We start from the raw sequence: 8341 nt of genomic DNA, 5'->3' as shown, positions 1-8341 counted from the left end.
TTGCCAAGAAGGCCAACGGCATATTGGGCTGTATTAGCAGGAGCACTGCCAGCTGATCGAGGGAAGTGATTATTCCCCTCTATTTGGCACTGGTGAGGCCACACCTGGAGTATTGCATCCAGTTTTGTTGGACAAATTGGAGAGAGTCCAGCAGAGGGCAATGAAAATTATTAGGGGGCCAGGGCACATGACTTGTGAGGAGAGGCTGAGGGAACTGGGCTTGTCTAGTCTGCAGAAGAGAAGAGTGAGGGGGGATTTGATAGCAGCCTTCAACTACCTGAAGCGGGGGTCCAAAGAGGATGGAGCTCAGCTGTTCTCAGTGGTGGCAGAAGATAGAACAAGAAGCAATAGTCTCAAGTTGCAGTGGGGGAGGTCTAGGTTGGATATTAGGAAACACTATTTCACTAGGAGGGTGGTGAAGCACTGGAATGGTTACCTAGGGAGATGGTGGAATCTCCATCCTTAGAGGTTTTTGAGGCCTGGCTTGACAAAGCCCTTGCTGGGATGATTTACTTGGGGTTGGTCCTTCTTTAAGCAGGGGTTGGACTACATGACCTCCTGAGATCTCTTCCAACCCTAATATTTTATGATTCTATGGTGTATAATTACCTACAGAGAGAGAATGTATCTGATACTATAGGGCTCTATAACAAAATCCAATAGCTGGAAGTAGGATAAACTTAAACTGGAAATAAGTGGTAATTTTTTAACAGTAATGGTAATTAACTATTGGAACAATTTACCAAGGGATGTGGTAGATTGTTCCTTGAATACTTTACATCAAGAGTGGATGTCCTCCTAAAAACTATCCTGTAGCTCAGCCACAAATTACTGGATTTGATGGAGGAATTGCTTAGTGAGATTCTATGGCCTGTGTTAAACAGCAGGTCAGACTAGATGGTCCCAAAAGTACCCTCTGGCTTTAAAATCCACTGGCCAGATTTTTAACTATACTAAGGCCCTGTTACATCACTCTAGTGGTGTAAATGAGCCTTAGTGTGATTTAAAATCTGCTCTATTTAATATGTGCCAGTACAATCTAGCTCTTAGTTTCAAAACACCCTTGTGAAACAGGTAACTATTATCTCATGTTACAGGTGAAGAAACTGAGACACAGAGATGTTAAATGACTTGTCTATAGACACAGAGGAAGGCAGTAGGCATGCTGGGAGTAGAACCCAGATCTCCTAATTCCTAGACTCGTGCCTTAATGATATAACCATCCTCCCTGCCTAGGAATATAGTACCGTGTCCTGAGATATATTTTGCACTATGAAGGAGGTTTTCATTGACAATCAGTCACTGTAAGAGATTTCTCAGTGACCTTAAAGAGAGCTGGGAGGAACAGTTGACTCACAAGTGATGAATTTTATACTTCTAGTAGACAATTTGCAATAAGGAAAAAATATCTGCTCATTGTGCAATATTCTGGTTTGCTTAATGCTTGCTCTCATTGCAAAATAAAAATTTTAAAACTAACTTGCAATTTTTTTTTTTTAGTCCATCTTATTTTGTTGCTTGTCAAAGTCACTTTTTTGGGTCAGAATTAAAGTAAAATTCTATTCTCCTCTTCACTTCCTCACTAAAAACACACACCTTGTGTCACCCTCCCAGCACTCACCACACCCTAGGCCCATTTTTTATGTTCTTCCCATATTTCTTGGACAGGGCTTCTTATGAAAAACAAGTAATTTGACAATTTATGAATGCCAAAATATGAGTGAAGTTAAATAACAATAATTCAGTCCTTTTTCTGTGCAATCCTTGTGATGTAGATTTTTACATAAGTTTCATAATAAGTAGGACCTAAATATGTGGGGACTGCTGGGAATGGGAGAATGAAAAGTGAGGTCTGTGAACAAGTTATCATTTTTTTTCTCTCTATTCATGTGTCCTGTCCTTTGGTTGTTTTCCCATCATCTCTCTTCCTGGTTGCTTTGCCATTATATAAGTATGCACACACACACAAACACACACTGCGTCTCTCTTCTCCCACCACTCCCTTTCCTTTCCCTATGCTGGCAGAGCAGCAAATAAAATTGAGAACATTGCACTGCTGCACTTTTGTGTTGTTCCTCTGCTGATACATGGAGCAGAACCTAGAAAAGTGTTGTTGTGCTGTACTTATGTACGCCAGCCCACTTTGGCCCCAATCTAATTGTACTAGCTGGCCAGAAACTTCCTGTATAGATGGGAGAGAGTGTTTCTTTAGGGCCCTGTCTTTGAGGGAAATTGTTATAGTCTGCAGCAGTTCTCAAGCTGTGCGTCAGGACTCCAAAGTGGGTTGCATCCCCATTGTAATGGGGTCGCCAGGGCCAGCATTAGACTCACTGGGACCTGGGATTGAATCCAAAGTCTGAGGGCTTCACCCCAGAGTGGCAGGGCTTGGACTTGGGCTCCACCCTCCGCCTGGGTCATGCAGTAATTTTTGTTGTCAGAAGGCGGTCACAGTGCATTGAAAACCGCTGTTATAGAGGACATAGAAGTACTTCAATGCATTCTATATTGAGCTGACTAAAAGATAGATTTGTTACTAATATTTGTATTACAGTAGCCCCAATAAGGCCCACTCAGGATCAGGGCCCCACTTTTCTGGGTGCTCTACAAATACGTATTAAAAGACAATTCCTTCCCTAAAGAGCTTGTAGTTCAGAATGCAGCAGCTCAATTACTGTGCATGGGCAAAGAGTTACCGCCTACCTGCAGCTTTGCTCCCTGAACTGGATGTTTGTTAATATGCAAATAGAGTAGAAGGTTCTAATTTTAATATTTGAAGGCCCTGACCGACTAGTTCTCACATAAGTTACCAAGCTTCTGACACCCTATGTATGTCTCATCTCACCCCACAGGTCAGAGAGCGTGGAGTTTTTAGTTCTGGGCGGCAGTATGTCAAGATAGAATGTGTGCTGCCTATATCTTTGCTGCTGTGACTCTTGACCCTTGGAACGCCCTCTCTTCTGAGTTGAGAAGTGCTCCAGGCTTAGCCTTATTTCAATGAGTATTTTAGACCTTCTACTAATTCTCAAGTTTTTGGTATAACTTTAGTCATTTTAAAGAATTTTAATTGACTTTAATCTGTTTTTTTTTTTACATTTAGTTGTCATTTGTATGCGTTTCCTGACAGGCACTATATAAATAAAATGTATTATAGTAATGTGCTCTTCCTGCACAAACCAGTATTGTGTATACGTTTGAGAAAAGTGTTGAATCCTCATGCACAGTTTCACTGACATTTGATTACAGAGCTCATCTTCAGCATACGTCATGTACTTTATATATACTTTAAACACACTGATGTTAAGACAAATTCTTAGCAACTGCAGTAAAGTATATTGGTCGACTGTATGATTTCTGGTGCTCTGCAGGATTAACAATCATTAGATGGAACAGAAGGAACATCTTTTACAGACTTCCTCAGGATTTGAATTCTAGCTTCCTTGAAAAGGTAAACAGTCAAAATTGTCATAGGCTGTTACTCATGTGTACTTTAGGTCCTTGAGGTTATTTTAGTGGGAATAGTAAAGTGGAGAGATAATTTAGGTTGTAAAATGGTCTAAGGGTTTCTTTTGTGGCCACTGACATTTAAAAAATTCTTCAGATAAAGGCTACCGAGGATAAATATTTGCAAGTTAATAAAAACCGTGGAAGCCTCAGCAGGCAGGTATTACTCATGTAAACATCTAGCATTTTTTTTTCAGAAATCCAAAGTTGCAAATATACAGTAGGAAACAACATTATTGGACATCAATGTTTGTACAGGCAAATGTTTCCTAAAAACACAATTAATCAAATTACACCAAAAATAAAATTTTCAAAATAAAAAATTGATCAAGAGATTTTAAATTACCAGTGTCCATTTAAATATATTGAAATACACTCTTTGTGCTATATTCATAGGGAGCATCAATGCACTGGATCAGAAACAGAGAAGATTCTATTCTTATGCCTATACATAATCTCCAGACCATGCACTGAAGGAAACAAAATCCATGAGTTCTCTGAAGTAATTAAAACTACAGAGAACTCAGACCCTATTTTTAAGAATTGTTGTGTGTCTGTCTGATGTGCACATCTTCATATACGAGAAATAGTCAGAAAGTCTAAAATAAGTTTTAAGGTCAGAATCACACAAGGTACCATTGGTTTGTTTTTTAAACTAAACAGAGGTTGCTTGTAGTAGATTTGAATACTGAACAGTATATAGTAGAAAAAAGCAGCATTCAAAACAATATGACAAAACATAAAGGTTTCATGCATATTAAAATTGTAATGCCTAACATTTCCATTATTAAATCACATAGAGGAATGTTGCTGATGTTATTTTGCTGATTTGAAGGCATTTTTAAAATCTTTTTTTGTAAATGGCTACAAGATCAGTGACAAATATATGGAAGTGGGCTCCAAACTGACCAATTTTGTAACATTAACAGAGTTTGTCACATTAGGAAGACGTGCCAGGTTGTTGTTAAAAGAGAGACTTTATCAATATTATTTTTTCTATTCATAATTCATTAATGTTAACAATTAGCAATAATAAATGTTAATTTAAAATAATTTGATGGAAATGCAATGTAAGGGAGAGAGAAGGAGAACATATGATGGTAAATGTTATATTTTCAGATGAAATGGTGAGATTCAGAGCTGCCAGAAAACAAAATACATATTATACCACTCCACTGGAAAATGAAGCAGCCAAACAATTCCCATTGTTCCCATCACAGAAAAATTAAAATCTCGTAATAACTTAGGCATGGAAGTTGCCTACAGTTTCACTTTTAAGGCTTTGTTTAGAAATGACTTGCGCCCCACTTAAGATCAAAGTTCATGTAACTGGCAAGAAAAAATTGCATTGCTGTATGACCATGACAAGTACCGTGCACAAAAAGGGAATTCATCCAGAAGGATTATTTGGCATGACAAAGATGCCCCAGCCCTTTCTGGTAAGTAACTGAGGCAGTTGTTGCATAAATAGGGACAGAGAATAGAAGAATTAATAAACAAAATACTTTGTTTTGAAAGGGAAGGCAAGTTTGACTAGCTACTAACTATTCCTGATGTGCACAGACAGCACTTATATGATAGACACCTCAGCTGAACTTTACAGCAGAAAGGAACAAATTTTGATCTTGTTTTAGACAGCAACAGAATTCCCATTGACCTCAATTAATGGGATCATGATTTGACCCTGTAAGTAGGGGGTAGCCGGAGAAGAACTTGACTACCTGGAATAGAACTGTCTTGATTGTCCCTAATTTGTATTCTGCAGTGTGGGGCTCTCCGTTTTTCATATTTTCTCAGCTGTATTGCTGAGGTAAGAATGAGTGGGCTGGAAAATATATTCTGAGTGACTTGATATGACTATGTCCTGCAGTTACAATGGAATTATTTCCTGAATACCTTGTATCCCAATATCTAGTCCATCGACTGGTGTGCAGTTAAAAACCATCCCTACTGTCTGAGCTTAATAACATGCCTGAGCTACAGCTCATGTTAAGCCCAGGGGTAAAACTGCCTCTAATAATGTGGTAATATTTTTTCAAGGATGAAGTGTTCATGAGCAATTTTGCCATTGTATCAGGTACAAAGATGGTTTCTCATGAAAGCATTTATCTGTATCAAACACACCATTCTTCCTTATCCATCAGTGATTTATCTTCAATGAAACCTTTAAAGAAGTAAGATGTACAGATGCAGCATATGCACTGGTCATGGGTGGAATACATGCATAGAAAATGTAGTTTGTTTGCATTGCTGAGTTTTAAATAGAAATATCCAGTGGAAAGAAGATTTTCCACTTTTAACTTTTCACACTGTGTCTCCATCTTAAAATCCTTATCAGCATTGGTGAAATAGGAAGTGTTTCAACTTCCTGTCTTGTTTTTGATTCTCCTTAAAGACTTTGAGTGCTGTGGAACAATGGAGGAATGGATTTTTTACATCACAAGTTCCAAACAACACAAGACAGATGTGTAGTCATGTTGTTTAATGCACTGCTGCAAGACACTTGGATACTATGGTGAGACTATTTCTGTGATTTTCATCTGCATATGTAAAAGTCTAGTCAGTTCCTTTATCTTGGTGCTATCCGTAAAGAATGTGGAGACGGGATCAGCATCAAAATCATCCAGATGATCAAAATGGCAAAACAGCTCTCTCCTACTGTATTCCATGAAATCGTTTATCTGTATCCAATATGTTCTAATGTTGGCTCTTTCTTTATAGGTCAGTAATGTTCAACATATACAGCCTACATTGCACCTTGCAAAACCACATACCATAGCCAAATTAATAAAGATGCTGCTGTTTAATTCAGTTTTCACGAGTCGATATGGACTGCAGCCATGCTGTGTGGTGATCTCTCCAATCCTTTACCATATATCACAATGATGCCGGGGTTTTGTGTGGCTTTATTAGATGGCTCATGAGGATCCTTTGATCAAAGACCCTATAAAATGTAAATCATTTATTACAGCTTTTGTTTCATTTTGAGATGCACAGGTTGATCTTTAGTCACTTTTCCTATATAAACTGGAGTAATAATAATCTCTCTACTATTAATAAATAGCAGAGGGGTGAATGGAAAATACTGGCCAAAGACATCGGGGCAAACTCATGCTCTTACAAAATGTATCATGGGAGTGTAACTGTCTACACCAGTCAAGGAGTCACTGCCCTGGTTGCTAAAACCTGATATGAAAGATTCAACACCCTCACTTTTCTGAAAGCAGACTGCATAAAACACAATGTTTCTAACCTGGAAGGGTGAAGGATGGTTGAGTCTAGTGGTGCTGCTCCTCCTAACCTCACAGCTGCAGCGCCCACTGAGTGGAACCAGGTCTGTAAGGCACTCTACTTCCAACATACCCCATGGTCTCTAGGTCTAACAGGACATCAAGGTAAAATGCTTTATGCCAACACTCCTGCTAGAGTCTCAGCTAGGTTACTCCAGCCATATCCTGGATCAACCTAGCTGAGACCCAGAGCCTAGGGATGTTTTTAGGTAGAGTCTTGTTTCCCTGGGAGATTCAAACTCCCATTCAGGAACTTATGAGAGCACTACCAAAATCAGGAAATTTGATAGGCATGATTATTGAGACGTGAGAAAGCAGAGGAAATGTGCGTGGAAGAGAAAGGAGATGCTGCTCTTCAAAGAAAGTAGAGGTGAGAAGACAAGAAAGAGGAATAAGAAATAAAGGTGGAGCTGTGAGATGGAGACAGACAGGTAGGATGGGTTGGACATGGGAGGAGAGAAAAAAGGATAAAGAAATGGAGGAAGGAAATAAGCAAGGAGAGACACCCAGCTTCTAGCTTAGCACATATAATTTGCTTGCATTCCTTTACCTTATTTCACTTACCTGGTAGGTCTCTGTAATTTTAGAAAGAAAATGACGGGATGGGCTGTTTTGAGAACCTGAATTAATATTGTTAGCTACTGTGGATTCTAAGCAAATGGAAACAAAGATAGAGAAAATAACCTAAAATTTGTGAGAATGGGCCCTATCCAACTCCCAATGAAATCTGTGGACATACTCCCATTGAAATCAGTGGGAATTAGATCAGGCCCCAAATGCCTCTGGCAGTTTACCTACCCAGTTTATTTGGAGAATTGTCCTTTGAAAAAAATTCAGTGTTGACAACTATACCTACATCTCAATAGAAGCAGCTGAGCTCCACTTTTCCTGCTGCAGTGGAAGCAAGTGATGGCCCAAAGGTTCCCTCTTCTCTCCACCTGCCTGTTTTTTAATACATAAAGAAAGTCAGTTATGTTTGGCAACACCCCAAAATGAATTTGTTGGCGCCCCCCAAAATTGTAAATCCAATCTTGCACAAACCTGTACAGCCATGACCACAGTGGTGAAGAGTTAAGTGTGAATATGTTTGGGGAATGGTTCAGATAAGGCGCCTAAATCATTCAATGTTCACTTCATAAAATCACCTTGCATAATTTGGCACAGTTTGGGATTGTTGGAAATCTCTTCCTCGGAAAAAGTGAGTATTCCATAGTAAGACTCTGAATGTATTGTATTGGCAGAGGTTTGTGAGAGAGCTTGCAGAGCATTTGCCTCCACTGTGCTTGGCTGTACCAAAAGATATTATTAGCCCATCGCTTTCATGAGCATTGAAATTCACAGTGACTCACAAATGTAAAATAAATACATAGATTTTAAAAGGAAGATACAGAGCCAGCTTGAGTCTCATCTGAGACCATCAAGAGGTTCAGTGTCCAAGGCAGTAGCCCAGAATATTAGGCCAGTTGGAATGGGGTTGCAGATTGTCTTTTCCCTTTCATCAAAGGCCACCAATTGTACCCTCTCTTTATGAGGAGTCTCCATAGGAGTGA

The 8341-nt window shown here is 39.2% G+C and overlaps 1 long non-coding RNA gene across 1 annotated transcript; it reads right to left on the bottom strand.

The window, feature by feature from the left end:
* Positions 1-3105: 3105 nt before the first annotated feature.
* Positions 3106-8155, bottom strand: LOC123377908. The gene is made up of 3 exons (XR_006582383.1): positions 7833-8155; positions 7648-7733; positions 3106-6445 (listed from the first exon to the last, which is right to left on the bottom strand). It is a non-coding gene; the product is annotated as an uncharacterized LOC123377908 (long non-coding RNA).
* Between the last annotated feature and the right edge of the window lie 186 nt (positions 8156-8341).

This window comes from Mauremys mutica, chromosome 1 (genome assembly GCF_020497125.1).
Source record: "Mauremys mutica isolate MM-2020 ecotype Southern chromosome 1, ASM2049712v1, whole genome shotgun sequence".
Lineage (NCBI taxonomy): Eukaryota > Metazoa > Chordata > Testudines > Geoemydidae > Mauremys > Mauremys mutica.
This window is presented reverse-complemented; position numbering and strand designations above follow the sequence as displayed.